The sequence below is a fragment of the Pseudoliparis swirei genome, chromosome 9 (genome assembly GCF_029220125.1).
Source record: "Pseudoliparis swirei isolate HS2019 ecotype Mariana Trench chromosome 9, NWPU_hadal_v1, whole genome shotgun sequence".
Taxonomy (NCBI): domain Eukaryota; kingdom Metazoa; phylum Chordata; class Actinopteri; order Perciformes; family Liparidae; genus Pseudoliparis; species Pseudoliparis swirei.
This window is the reverse complement of record NC_079396.1, coordinates 6056487-6072697: the sequence shown is the minus strand read 5'-3', so window position 1 is coordinate 6072697 and position 16211 is coordinate 6056487.

Here is a 16211-nt window from a genome sequence, read left to right as displayed (position 1 = left end):
TTTCAAGCTGATGCGTGGCCTGAATGCATATCGGGGTATTTGTAATTATTTCTCCTTTCTTTCTTTTTACCCCCTCCGTATCTGTCTTGCCTGTCTCTGATCTCCTTCTTTTCCCATTTCCCCTCTCTCTCTCTCTAGCCAATACGGTCCTTCAGGGAGGCAGAGTTTCCACAGTTACCTCCCACTCCTCTTCATCCACTCCTTTTTTTATATTTGCCTCTTGCATGTTATTGTGGATTGCCGGCTGTAGCACTTGTCACAGTGGGTAGAGCACAGCAGTGCGTATACAACGCCCCGGGTTGCACGCACTCTCACAGACAGGCAGACCCCCCCCCCCCCCCCCGGCGCCCACAGCGCGAATGTCTGGCTATGTCTTCAAGTATCTCAAGGCATCAGACCCCCATGTTTGAATTGTGCTTGTTGGGATACTTTTCTCTCTTTCTCTCTCTCTCTCTCTATCTCTCTCTCTCTCTCTCTCTCTCTTGTTTTATTTGGGCCCAGAGGCTTCTCTGGCAATTCCATCACCTCGACGCACACATTATAAACTGGCTTGGGCCACACACCCCCGACTCTCAGCTGGAGATTATACTGGAATAAGACCCCTCTGTTTCTCCAGAGTGGAGGAGAGCATAACGAGAGAGAGGGTGAGAAAATATAGACCTGGAAATACAGCAACATGAGGTAAGAAGGACAGCGAGGGGACCAGCGTAGGTTTTGGTTGCCTCGTAGGTTAATACGGCCTCTCTCGGTCCGTCTTCACATCAAGCCGCAATAAATGAGGACCGGCAGGGGAAATAAGACCGCGGCGCAGACTCGGGGCGGCAGACAGTCACGTCCGCCCCTCGCTGCTTCCTCTCCGTCAAAGATGAATTAAGTGCGCTGCTAAGTTGCGACTGTGTGGGCGCATGTCGGGATGCGGCAACAGAAAGCACGTGAGCCTGCATGATTCAAACTAATCACGGATCCCAACGGCAAAGAAAAAAGTTCTTCAAGACTATTCATGTGACATCTGACAGGTCTGTCAACAAATGGGTTGTTGTTGCTTCCTGATGTGCTTCAGTAGAAAGGGACCTCAGACTCGAAGAATGTTGAAATGTTTTGCTTGTTTGACATGTCTGTCAACATGTTTTTTTTATATATTTACAATTTCTGTAAGTGCCAACAGAAGTATTTGTTAACTTTGAGTGTTACGCGGAAGAAAAAAAAGCCGACATACATTGTCGGCCTCTCGAGGGATCGTGAGCTCTTCGGTCTGACTGCCTCGATCGACAAAGGGCTCATCGCCCGGCGCCTCGGGGCTCATTGGAATTGGATGTAAATCACAAAATTGCAGGCTTGTCCACTCAAACCGGATTCTGCAATACTGGGCCCATTTTACAAATATCCACAATTTCACACGATTAAATCAGCCGTGAAAGAAAAAACGAGTGGCGGAGACGTCCCATTAGAAACAGCAAGAAAAAAAGGTGCGATACTACTTTTATATGTTAGCCATGCTGGTGCCGTGACTCCAGGGGATCGCAATGTGGGCCAGTCGGTCTGGTTTTTTTGGTCCAAAGACTTTGGTCCACGCAGGAGTATTTTAACTACTCGGATGGATTGCCATGAAGTTTTGTACAGATGTCCGTGCTGCCCGGAGGACAAGTTCTAATGACTTTGGAGAGCTAATGTCTCTTCATGTAGCGTCACTATGGAGGTCGACCCAACTCCAGTGAGGGAAATCTCTCAAAAACCTCTTGGATTGCAATGAAATTTGGTCCAGGCATTCATTGTCCCCTCAGAAGGAATTTGTAATAACGCTGGTGATCTCCCAGACCTTCTCATCCGGTCGAAATAATCCACTTGTCCAATACTTTGAGTCGCTCCCCCTCAGCCTCAGCTGTACTTAGTGTTTTTGGTGCTAATTATTGGCTAACATGCTGAAACCGACACGGCGATAAATGTTAAAAATTAAAACCTGGAAACACTATCGTCACGTTAGCGTTGTTATTGTGAGCCGGGCAGACCGCCGGAGACACTCAGTGCGTTTACATGATGGTATAATTCAAATCTTGCTTTAGTCGGACTATGCTATCTTTTGGTGGATCTGCTGTTATCCCAATATACATGGCAGTGAGTAATTCGAATCATTGGCCGAAAGCATGTCATATCCGATACGATAGACGGCGCTGTTTTCATTACAACTCGTGGTGATACAGCCATTTCCGCTTGACCTCTTCACCACCACCAACAACAACATTTCGAGAAAGATGGCGAACAGAGAGCGAGGACTACATCCCTCTACTATTCTTCCATGGTGTTAATAGGAGTACAGCGAATGCAAATGGCGCTATTGGCTGAGTTGATAACGGAGAGAAGACGCCGTCGCCGAAGGTACACGGAGAATTTAATTTATCGTCTCTTTCGACTTCCGGGTCACGACATGGGAGGGAGGGAGGAGGGCGGCGGGATCTCGAGCATGCGCAAAGACGCAAAGTCCAGCTCCGAATCGAATTCAGAGTTACATGCCGCGAGAGTCGAATTATCAACTGGATCGGACCGAGCTATCCAGGGGTGTTAATCGGACCGAAGTCGGACCGCACATAGTCCGACTAAGGTGTTTACATGAAACGGATAATTCGATTTCAGTCCGACTAAGCCAATAATTCGATTGCATGTAAATGCACTGACTGAAGAAGCAAATGTGGCATTAGGAATTCAGCTTGTAGTTCAGCTCAAGCTATTTTCACCAACTGCAAACAACCCCCCACCCCTCCCCCGCCTTCTTCGCTCCTCGCCGTCCCCGCAGGAGCTCACTTCACCTTTCCTCTCACTAGCCGCCAAAGCTATCCTCACACTTTCATCTCTCTCTGTCTCAGCGGGTAGGGACGGATGCTCAAACAAACTAGTCATCTTAGACCACCGCCACCCCACTGCGCTCTCTCTCTCTCCCTATCTTGCTTTTCCATCCACCTCTGTCACTCTTCCACATCCCCTGTTTTCCTTTTATCTCTCCCGACCTCTCATCTACCCCCTCCGTCTCCCGCCGCCTCTCCTCTCCTGGCGCCCCCTGCTTCTCTCTCTCTCGCTCTCTCTCTCTCTCTGCATCACTTGGCTTGGCTGCAGGCAATGCTGCGGTATTGGAAGCAGCATGGGGCTTGAGGAGTCATCTGGTACTAAGCAGAGCTAAGCCCGGCTTCCGAAAAGCATCTTAGCACTTTGGTTTGGAGAGGTTCACAAAAACAATCAGATGGCTCTGAGCACTTGGCCTCGGACACCTCGAGATCGGGTCTAATTGGGAAAACTTGGCATCAGATCCGGCACTATGCAGCTCTCTAGAACCTACCGGGACTCCACCCACAGCTTGGGAACTATACCTGGTCAACAGTGCTGCGTATGCTTCTCGCAGGCGGGTTTTTTTGTTGTGTGTTTTAAGGCCGAAGGTGATGATGACAGGTATACTCAGACAGACAGTGTGAGAATAATAACATTATCTGAAAATTAAAGCATGTAAAGATGTACTCCTGTCAACCAATACAAGCATGAATCTAAAAGTTAACATATGTCCCCTTTAACAACATGTTTATTATTGTAATCTTGGCAAAAAAGACTTCCTAAGTAATTTGAATCAAAACCACAATGTTTACCTAAATCCTAACAAAGGCATTTTATTACCTCAACCAAACCAAACTGTTAGCATCATAAAACAGACCTGACCAGGGTCCAGCCGTTTTAGAGGGCAGTTACTATTAGCTAATGTTGTCCTTTGACTTTTTGATTCATGCTTATTTTCAATAACTCTGACATTTAAATATATATATATTTGTTTTAACTCTTAAAATGTCAACGTTTCCTTCTACAGTGCAATGAAACACATTTTAGTCTGGCACGTTATGTCTGTGTGTTCTGTGTCTTTTGACCTCTTTTTGTCTTCACGCGTTTCCTTTTCAGCTCAGTGCACTTGGTTGCCAGTTTATTTGGTACACCTCGCTAAAACTGAGAGGTCTAATCCACAGCCCTACCATAAATCCTATTTTAATGTCAAATATAATGTGCCGTTTTTATTAAAACAAATTATTTTGTTGATTAAACTTTAGGACTATTTTGGATCCTGGGCCCTGTTAGATCGCCAGGCATTATACTGAAAGACCTTTCTATTATTTTGTGAATACTCATTGATATCAATGGGCTGGAAAATATTTAACATTTATTGCATGGCTGTTGTATTAGACTGCATTAGTTTAGCCAGGCTGACATAATAAAGTGGCGGTTGGACCTGTGGTTTACTGCTCTATCAACACCCTTTCTATCAAACGTTCACTGTACCTGCTTTGACTTGTCTAGCGCTGTAATCCCAAAATGCTCGCATTAGCATGAAACACTGGAGCTCTCACACTGTTTCTGATCTCCTATTGCAAAGAAGTTCTTTTGAATCTCACTGTTTTTTTTCTAGTCCTAATCAGTTTCCCGTGTGAGCCGCACCCTTACAGGTTCCTGCCAACCTCCTCTTTGCCCAAGGATGGTACCTCCCCTGATGCATAAGGTCACACCAGCATCGTCTTTCACTTTACAGCCATCTTACCAAGCAGGTGTAGCATGTGCTGCAGGTTTGCATCATCTCTGCCCTACAGCACAGGCTGCTGGGAGTCAAGGTCAAGGAAAATGCAGGGCATTATGTGTCATTATAATTACCATAATTAGATTTTTAGGTGAGGGACCCCTGAACCGCTCCAATATCATCAAGACTAATTTTCCCGATCTCTAATATTAGGAAGGACATTTTCATACTGTAGTTAATACAGTTTCAAGAGTCACTTACATGGAGCTGAGGGCAGCAGACGCCCGTGAGAGCACTCCTTTGCATTATTATATACACACACAAAGCAAACGTTTCAACACCCCGTGTTAATCATTGTACAGAGGTCAGTTCCCGTCCTATTATAATACCCTGGACATGAATTGAATTATTTTCTATCTTTGGGTTTAGAAGTTCATCACTTTCATTTAATTCATGTTGTTGGTCGCTCATTGACAAAATTGTTAAAAGACCCTGCACAACGGATTAGCCGTTAGCATAGCATAGTCCCGCAACAGGCCTACTGAGAAAATATCAGGTGGTAATCGTGAACAGGTGTGGTCAAACTTCCATTGATACAAATGAAAGTGGTATTCACCAGATTATGGAGGCTAAGGCCAGAAGCCATCGGAATAGCAAAGCTCAATTGGTAATTACATACATTTATTGTTCAGAAATGGATCAGTTGAGCAACAACAACGATTAACAAAAGTTGTAATAAACATTTATTGGAGCTGCTGGACACACGGAGTAACATTGATCATGGAAACGGGCGTTTTTTACGGGAAGAAGAAGAAACTGACGAGCTGCTACAATAACACCGAGGAGGGCTACGAAGCCACAAACAACCAAGACAAGTGGTGGGATGGAAACAGGGAACTGCTGGCAGTAAAAGTTACAATGGACTGTGGTTCTGGGCTAATATTCTAAGACCGCCCGCTGTGTTAATCCTGTTTACCGCTGGTCTAATGAGCACTCCTGCGCTGCTTTTATACTTTGCTAATTGGTTAGCTAATGCTGGCGGCGCTGTGCACAGTGTGTGACCCGCGTGGGCCACGGCTAACATCTCAACTTATTAGTTTGAGCATTTAATTGATGGTTTCTCAGAGAAAGTGACCAACAGGTGTGCCGTGTGTGAGTTGCAGTCGTGAGTCTTTTTTTTACGCTGATTTACGGTTGTCGATGTTATTTACACATATATGTTACACTATTTCTATTTTCAGCAATGCAACATTCTAATGTGTTTTATTTTTGCACTGAGCATATCGTTATGTGGCTCTGCTTTATATACTAGCCGAGCTTAGACAGTCAAAAGGCCTGAGTCAACAGGTGACCTTTTGCTTTGTGAAACATAGAACTCATCCCTAATGATCTAATTATGTTTTACAGTATGTTGCCTTAAAGTTAAATTCTTGGTACTTGTTATTCTCCTACTCAGCAGTTGTAACCCGGTGACAACCCGCGGTTCTGAAAAGTCAATGGAGAAGTTCCCGAAGAAAAAATACAGAACTCCAGGCTTCAAAACTGCAGTAAACAAACCAATGGGTGACGTCACGATGACTACATCTACTTCTTATAGACAATCTCTGGTCTTCCAACCTTGCTATCGGATATCATCGGATTATGTTTAACTTGCTCTAAAGACCCGTCTGCCTTACGGACAAATAGTTACAATAAATCTGAGATGAAATGCTTCTGGGACGCAAAATAAAAAAATGACTCATTCAGTCTCATGTTTGTCGGCTCGAGGGTTAAAGCCTGCTCCTAGAAATCTGGGTGATATTAGATCACATCTGGTTGTGAAGTCATTCTTCGAAACACGTCCTCGTTTGCTCTATTTTAGACCGTCTGCTTTTAGAAGTAATTTAGCAGAATAGCTTTGAGGCATGTGTTGGACGAGCACCAAATTACATCTGCGAGCTCCCACTTCCTTTATGAGCCCGACGGCAGACAGGAATCCTTGGGCAGCGCTTTGTTTAAAGACGTGAAAACTCCGACTGAAAGCAGGGTCGATGAAATCTTCACGGTGCTGGGCCATCAGCAATGTTTAAAAGGCCGACCGAGGAGTCGGTCCGTCACAATCTTGTTGTCTTCTTTCCGACAACTTGCAACCCAATGCAGTACTTCCATCTCCTGACGTCCGAAAAAGATAAGTGCATGCACCTCGTCCACAGAAGTACACTCAGTGGTGGAGTGGCAGAGAAACGCGTCATTTTGGACATGCCACTTCATTTCCATTCCAGAAAGCAATGTTTTGTTGCTTAGCGACGGATCCTCGTTTTCTATGCTAAGCAAAGCTAACCGACCGCTGGCTGTAAATTGATCAAGTCTGAGGGATTAAACGTGATCAAACGAGTCCATAGGCTTCGGAAAGCTTAAATCTTTCTCCTACAGCTCCCTTATCCACAGAGACAAAGAGAATCCTGTCGGAGACGACTTCACTGCACCAGACAAGGTCGAGGCACCGAGGGTCCGCATGTGTCGCATTGATTATCAGACGCGCGGCGCAAGCGGCTCAGACGACCAGCTTTTCAGACTCGGAGGCCGCAAACTACACAAATGGAGACGGACAGGAGAAACACGAGTACTTAGCAGACAGGTGTGGCTGTCAAGGAACATGACAGTGATGTACAAAGACAGCGAGTCTGGCCGACACAATGCAAGCCAGGCAAGCTAAACATGGGACGGGTAGACCATTCGTCCTCGCAATGGACTCGGCAAAGTGCAGACAGAGATCTAGGTACACGGGAGGAGAGAAAAGATGGAGGGGGAAAGAGACGACTGACAGTCCGGCTGACAGGACTGATATATAGAGAAGGAATAATGAAGGATTGTTTGGAAATTGCCTTGGAGGTAATAAGATGGGCTAGCCAGGCATAGAGAGATGTGGTAAAGAGAGAGGTGGATTGAAGCACTTTTGCACACAGACGCTATCACTGTCGGGGCAAATTGAATAAAAAAAAAAAATATTGAGGCTATTTGAAATACTTTGCGACTTCCCAGTTTCCTTTCCACTGCCCTCCTTTAGAGGTCATAGGTCGAGCCGCTGCCCTTCATCCGAGAGTGATTATGTCCCAATTCCACTTCCAAGTCACTTTTTAAAATGTAATTGGTTCGGTCCGTTTTTTTTAACACAGCAGATGTGAAATTTTAGCGTCATTTAAAAACAAGCTAAGCTACAAATGTGTCCAACTACTGATGATTCATTGTTTTCAGGAAGCGATCTTGTGATGCACTCATGCAACTCAACACTTCATCTAATTGATAATAAAAATGGATTGGTAAAAGCTGTGACAACTGCTGTGCTTGTCTCTGACTCCGAGGACTTTGTTGGTGAGTTGAATCCATCAAAAAGTGTGACAGCGACCCCACAGTGATGCAGCCTCCATCATACCCAACAAGATGCCTCATGCTCGACATCCAGTCAACTGGGAGCGCACAAAGTGGCTCTGCCTGTTGGTCCTGGTTCTTCCTATAGAATATTTGATTTTAATTTACTGTTATTTGATTTTTTAAAATGATTATTTTAAACCAAAATGGGAATAACATAACACCTGAATTAATTTGCATCTTTTAATATACCGAGAGTTGACATAACCTTCTACATTTGAACCTGTATGCAGAAACAGGTAATACGCCCACGCTTTCATTTATTCTATTTAATTTCTAGAAATTAAAGGAAGAGTGTGTGTGTGATTTAGTGGCATCTAGGGCCCCTGAAGACCCCTCCGCTGAGCCCTCCCATTCAAAGCGTGTTGAAGAACTACGGTGGCCTTGAGGTAAAGGAGAGTTATCTTTAGGACTTAGTGCAACAAGAAGTTACTCTGATCAATACTACCCGACTAAAATATTGCTTTTAAAAACATAACAAATTCTCAAAGGATTAGCATTCATTTAGAATTGAGATATATCTACATATTTTTTTAAAGCAGAAAACTCCCAATATTAAGTCATTGATACCTCCCTGGAAACAAATGTGCATTGTATATTATTTTCACAAGCTGTGCGTACAGCCTGACAATGTGATAACATGGAATCTAATTCATCCTCCAGATATTTTTGGGCCTAAGATGCTCAGTATGAATATTAAAATAGATATGCATAGCTGCAGGAGATATACAATGTAATTACACATTGAAGTGACAGTGGCCTTCCGAATTTTGGCACACTTTGTTACGTAAAAGCTCGCAGGCTCCACATTCTGAAGGTCATTATTCGTAGTAAATTATCCGCTTAATTTATTGAAATGGTTCTCATTGTGAGTGATATGATCCTGCCATGGCCCTGCCCCCCCCCCCCCCTTTACCTCCTTCTGTTTACATGGATTGTGGTCATCTGGATTGTGATCCATGCTACTACTCATTATTCATAATGTCTGTCCTATTCATTGAATGTGTTTATGTAACTCTGTAATGATTCCTTCTGGTCACATGACATCTATTGCTTCTGTCCATCCTGGAGAGGGATCCTCCTCTGTTGCTCTCCTGAAGTTACCTTCACTTTTTTTCCCCGTGAAAGTTTTTTTTCCATTTCTTGGGAGTTTTTCGGGATCCGATGTGAGGTCAAAGGTCAGGGACGTCGTATATGTACAGATTGTTAAGCCTGCTGAGGCAAAATTGTAATTTGTGATTCTGGGCTATATAAAATGAACTGAATTTAATTTAATTGAATGTTTGTTCTGTCGCATGAACTACCTGATGAAAATAGATAAGTTGTTTAATGGTGCATTCAGGTAGTAATTATCATCTGATCAGGATGTAGTTATCTGAACTGGAAAGTCTCCAAGAGCAGGTCCAGGTTGTAAAGTATTCTGTTTTTAGACATAGTGGTCTGTCTGGGAGATGTGGAACCATACTCATAAATATATATATATATATTACTTTCTGTTGAGTTTAAAGATTAAGATCACCATGGATTTTTTTTGCAGAATTTGTTTATTATAAATTAGAAACATAAAAAAAGGAATGTTATTTTTTGTATCACGGGTGTTTCAGTGGCATTCCCGGTGTTGGGTTTCCTGTTGCTCTCTGTGCTGACACCAAATGTTTAGCTAACTCAACCAACCTGCCGTTGCTGAGGAAGTGGCCCTGGTTGGTAATAGTATTGAACCTTTTTCTAGTCTTCCGACAACTCAAAGCACTTTAACACTACATGACATCATTAATATACGGATGGGAGGAGCTAAGATTCCATCTGTCCATCATGGCTAACTCACATTCATCCATAGTTGGTTCAGCTACAGGAGCAATATCGGGGTGAATGAAGTGTGTTTCCCAAGGACACATCGACATGGGCTATTTGAGCCGGGGATCGAACCACCGATCCTGTGATTGAAGGACGACCCCGATCATCACTGAGCCACAGTCGCGGTTAGTATGTCATTAAGGAATGCACTCTAAGTCACAGTTTCAAGCAAAAACACATCGCTCTCTCTTTGACCTTGAATTCGCCTCGAACTCAGGTTTCATCCCCGAGATTTGAAGTGACGGAATAATTCAAACACTTTGTCGAAGTAGGGCAGGATCTACAGTCGACTCGAAACTCGGGGACGTATTCATTACTCTCCCGCGCACATACACTAACGTTCAAAAGTTTGGGGTCATCCAGACAATTTCGTGTCTTCCATGAAAACTCACTTTTATTTATCAAATGAATTGAAAATTGAATAGAAAATATAGTTAAGACATTGACAAGGTTAGAAATAATGATTAATATTTGAAGTATTAATTTTGTTCTTCAAACTTCAAGCTCAAAGGAAGGCCAGTTGTATAGCTTATATCACCAGCATAACTGTTTTCAGCTGTGCTAACATAATTGCACAAGGGTTTTCTAATCAGACATTAGTCTTCTAAGCCAATTAGCAAACACAATGTACCATTAGAACACTGGAGTGATAGTTGATGGAAATGGGCCTCTATACACCTATGGAGATATTTCATTAGAAACCAGACGTTTCCACCTAGAATAGTCATTTACCACATTAACAATGTATAGTGTGTATTTTTGATAAATGTTATCTTTATTGAAAAAACAGTGCTTTTCTTTGAAAAATAAAGACATTTCTAAGTGACCCCAAACTTTTGAATGGTAGTGTACATAGGGAAGGTGAAACCCACGCCACATTTTTGAAGTAACGTCTAAAAATAAAGATGTTAGGCCAGCCAACACACAGGCTATGCATATGTATTGAGCATAAAGCGTTCCCTGTGACTCAGAGCCCGGAGACAAATATTGTACGCTGGCAACGCACAGCAGACTGACAGAGGGGAGCGGGAATCAAACAGCACCGCTCGTCTGCTGCCAAAGGTCAGGCAGAAGAGGCGTGGCCTAAAAGACGACTTAACCACGGCTGGGAAGCGGGCAAAAACACAGTGGCGTTGGCGGTGGATGGTTCTGTTTCAACTCAAAGTATAGCCGATAGTGGGAACACTGTGATTTGGGCTTCGGCTTTCAAGACACACGGACTGCATGAACTACGTGAAAGTAGGCGAGTGAATGAAAGCACGGCCGCGTCTTCAACAGAAACGCAGTTAATTATTCATCGAGACGCTCGTTGATGATGTTTTACACACAAAGTCCATTAAGGTCGGATGTCTCGACAATGTCTTAATGTTTAACGAGAAACGGCTTGACGTCTCTCTCCCACTCGTTCTCCAGAGCCCTGGAAGCAGGAGGCGACTGCAACATCGGTTGACGGCGTGTTTCAGCGTTTGAGGTTTGTGAATTTGAAAATGAATACGATCGTGCATGGGAGGCAAACTCCCGAAGAGTGTAATTTGCGACAAAACAAGGTTAGTTTTTTCGTGACACAGCAAATGAGGAGAAAGCCTTTTCATTTGACTTTTGTTTTCGTTTTGTTACGGTTATCAGCAGGGTAACCAGGGATGTCTGTGTCCTTGTGTGGCCTCAGGGACTGAGATCTGACAAGGCTTTCTGGGACTTCCAGGGTCGGGGCATCAAGAACCGGTTTTAATCGGAACCAGTTCCCGAATTATGAGAGTCAAACGACTCCAGAAGGACCGATCCAGCCATTTCCCTGTTATCGGATGGAATGGGCGGCCTCTTGAATATTTTGGTTAGAGGCAACCATTTTAGGGATTTCGTTATTCTACTGTTCGTTGTTTGTATTGTTATTTGTTGCTGAATAAAAAGTAATATACTTGGAGTGATGTGTTTTATGCAGGAACGGGAATTCATGACATTTCTTTGAATTTGGCAAAAACGTCCACCTGAATTCAACCAATGTGGTCAAAGGTCAACGTCACTGTGACCTCACAAGACGTGTTTTTAACTCAATTCATATATGCTAATGACGATTCACACAAACGTCCATTTGGATAAAATTATGAAGTGATGGCATTTATTATTGAAATGGATGTAAGCTGGAACATGACATACAACCGAGAGGGTTTCACCAGTTGTGACGTACGAACAGCTTGTGTGACAATTCATCTTATCATTGATGAATTATAGACCCACAAACATGCAAATGACTCAGGGTGGAGGAGGAAATCAAGATCCAGGAATATATTATATTGCTTCAATACTTTGAATATCACCAAATATCAAAATGTTGATTTAAATATGCAGGCATATGCCAGTTTTAGTCTAACATTTTGCTTATATATTGGTCGATCGATGTCTTTTGCGCTTTCTTCCTCTTCATCACTCGGACTGCATCAGTATTGTGTGTTTTAATTGTGTTGGTGTCTTCTAGTCTCCTTCTAGTCTCCTTGCAGCATCTTCTTCTACCTCCTAAGCGGCCGGTTGCTGGTGCAGATGTTAAGCCAGGCGGATAACCTTAAAATTAAAAAGCATTTCATTAGTCAAATATGCTGATGAAGACAAAGTAGTGCGGGATAACAATAGCAAATCTAATTTCAATTGTGTTAGAGCTGTGTCGATGCACAGCTGTAGGCGTGTGTCTTGAGCTTTAAAGTGTTGTTTCGTTGGGACGGTTTAGTCTTCATTCTTTTTCCGAGAACTTCGCCTTCATCTCCGTTAATATAGGCCTCGTACGATGAACCCTACTACGCCATCTGTCATCCCGCTCTTTATTTTCTCCATTATCGTTTTGGGTGTGGTTGAGGACGTCGATGGCAAGTTATGAAGAGGTTGGGATACTCAATGTTTTTTATAAAAAATAATTGCCTTATCTACAGACGTTCCCACATTCCTCCTCGTGTATCATGTAAACCATGCAGATTGGTTGCAACTATTTTCATCATGTTCAACTGGTCAACAGACATTCGCTAAACTAGGTGGGTTGAACTAGTTACTATGGTCTACTCTTCTTCGGTCAAACAGTAGTTTACTACATACAGCAGTCAGGTGTTTTTTCATGCCTTTTTATTTTTGCCACAGTGGTGGGCCAGTTTTAAAATTGCACATTTGGCCCACTGCCTTTGTCTCGTAGAGCGCTCAACATGATGTGTTGCCGCACACATTCGGCATTTTGTCTTCCCCTCGACTGCCAAGGTGAACTGAGGCCCGATGTGCACTGCTGTGAGCGAGAGGGATGATATATATTTCCACATTTTAACAGTGCAATTAAAAAGAAGACGAAAAACTGATTTTATAGTTTGCGTTTATTGATAACCCGCAATTAGAAAAACACATCGGAGCCAACGGTAACACCTGTGCTTTTCTTATATGTCTAGTCATCATGTTAACTGTGAGGAGGGCCCATTGCGTTCAGTATTTGGGCTTTTAATCCCTGATTACTGATTCTCGCTGCTCTTGCCAGTTCTATCTCGATTACATAAGATGTCCCTATCCCTCAAGGACGCTGTGAGTAAGCATACATATTCACTTTTTTCAAGTATGTCTCAGATATAAATGGGACTAAACCTCTTAAGATGAGCATATGTTTGCATATCGTTACCCATCGTCACCAAAGTTATGTATGCAAAGTTTATGTGATCATTACTGAAGGTGGCATTTCCTGTAGCCTGAGGAGAAAAAACATAACTACAAACTATGTTCCCTCTCAAGGTTGAAACCTCTCCTTGTGTCCTATGTCAAGGTACACTCCTCTCCTTGTGTCCTATGTCAAGGTACACTCCTCTCCTTGTGTCCTATGTCAAGGTACACTCCTCTCCTTGTGTCCTATGTCAAGATACACTTAAATGAACGCAGGAACACCAAACCTGACGTGTAAATCAATGTGTGAGGTCAGACGTAATCAAGATTTTCAGCCGAAACGGCGAGTGAATGCACGATCAGATAACACCATATCATATCATTTATCAGCTCATTTAGGCTAGACAGGAACAACAACAACAACAACAACAAATGTCACTTGCTACCTGATCTGTACATTCTGCCTGAACGGTCCTGCACATGCGCAAACTAGCACCACACACTTGCAGCCCCTCTTTCCCTGATAATGTTGTCAACAGCAACTTCCTGTTCAGATGGGCAGGAGGACAGCCACTTCCTTTTAGCTGTTAGCAGCCGGCGGGCAGCACATTCCTGCTTGGCTACATAAAGGAGCTAACAGCCGATGTAAATGGAGGTTGCATTGATGATGCGTTCAAGCTCTATCCAGTAAAAATGTGTCGTGGACGAAGGAAGATTAACTTGAATTGATTAACTTTATTTGTGACATGTTTTATGCAAATTAGGATCATAGATTACGATAAAAGATTGAAGGAGAACATTTAGATTTTTTGAACACCGATTTGTGAATGGTTGAAATAATTGTTTGGGATGGTTCCGATGGTGGAAACCAGGGCCGTTTGTTGGATTCAAAGAAAGGGGGGGGGGCTAAGACCCAAGGCTGAGTGGCAAGCCTGAGTATCTCTGCGCGCACAGCGTGCCAACATTTTTCGGGGGGGCTCCTGATATCCATTGATTCCGACAGTTCATAGATTGGTTAAATCAAAAAGTGATGTTGCTCTGTAGTTTTGCTTCATTCAGAATATAACACAAGAAACAGAATGTCAGGGTCATAGTGATATTGTATGCTCATTTGGACTCTATCACTGAGATAAAGATGAACCAGTTCAGTGTCAGATATATCATTCAATGGAGAAAAATCCTTTAATAATATATATTAATGCTAAGAATAGAGAGATGTCAATAGTTACGTCTTGTATTTTGAATTCACTCGTTCACACTCTCGCTCACTGGAGACAGTTTCTGCTATTCCCTTTCATTTGCCTCAAATAAACCTAAATGTAAGCAGGTAAAAATCGTTAACAATTACTGAAATATTATATATAGCCAGATTCTGTAACTACCTGGACTTACAATATCACTCCGTGCATCATTTCCTTTGAGCTAACCTCCTGGCTGTCATTGATGAGAGACGTAACTTGGCCTCCCTAAAACAGGCCTAACGACGCCCCTGGTGGAAACACAGTTTAAAAACCCTCATGTACAGGTGTAGACTAAAGAGGGAACCGTTGGGATTGGGTTCCCGCCACGTGTTTTTCTCTCTGTGCTACAGAACATGTATGAAGGGGACCTCCCCATAAAGATGCGAGGTATAGACTGTTCCCAATCAGCGATAACAACACAGTGAAGAAGAGAAAGAAAGCAAATGTAGAGCACGGGGCGGGCGAGCGTCGAGCAGGACGTGTGAAGCGAGGCAGCGTGAGAGAAGGCCACGGGGCCGGCCGGGTGACAGAGAGAGTTCAGAAACCCCTGTCTGGGCTCTTTTTCTCTGCAGCTCTCGCTCCAGCAAACTGACACCAACAACCTCCATGCATTTTTCATGACCCGTGTTTGCTGACAAGCTCCCTCCTTCCCTCTCTAGCTCTCTTTCACTCACTTTCTCTCCTCTTCGCCTCTCACCTTTGCAGTAACACGCGCACGCACACACACGCACGCACAGTCGCACACACACACGCTCGCAGATAAACAGGATCAAACACGCACCATCACACACTCTTTCACTCTCGACTAAGCTCTCGAACCGAGATCCTCAAAAACCATCGGTTTCACCAATTCACTGCCTAATGCAGAATGGCATTTCGTTCTGAGACGACAGCCGAGGCAGAAAGACACCGAGGTGGATGAAAGAAAGTAGAAAATGAGGAGAGGGGAGGAGGGGATGAATCTAAAGAGAATCTCCTCAGAGCATGACATTCTGTTAAGCTTATCAATAAGAGCTGCTGCTACTCCACGAGAGTAACACGGTACCTGTAACGGGGATTACAGTCACCAAGAATTGGTTTAAAGATACTTTAAAAAATACTTCATTGAAAACTATCTGTAATCTGTCTTTTGTGTTTGGGTATCGGCTTGAATTAAACATGCAGAAAGGAGAAAAGAGGTTCATAATGGTTTATTGAAGAACTGTTAAAATTACAGTCCTTAAATTGAAATAAATTATCCCTCCAACTTCGCACTCGATGGATTTCTGTGGCATAGTAATAGTGGGATAAAAAGGAAAAGAAGAAGAAATCAGACTTCAGCACGGAATTACTGGTCGCTGCTGCGTGCAGGTAATCACTCATATTAATTGGATTAGCCCGCATTTGAAAGCCCGTCCCAGAAGCCTGATGACGGCTGGTTATTGTCATCCGCAGCTTTGGTCATGGCAACGCACCGAGGACGGACCCAGGCCGTTCAATTAATCTGTTAACAACTGTCCAGCAGCGTATTAAGGCCTAATTCAGTCCCGGGATAATTAGTTTGTTATACGAGG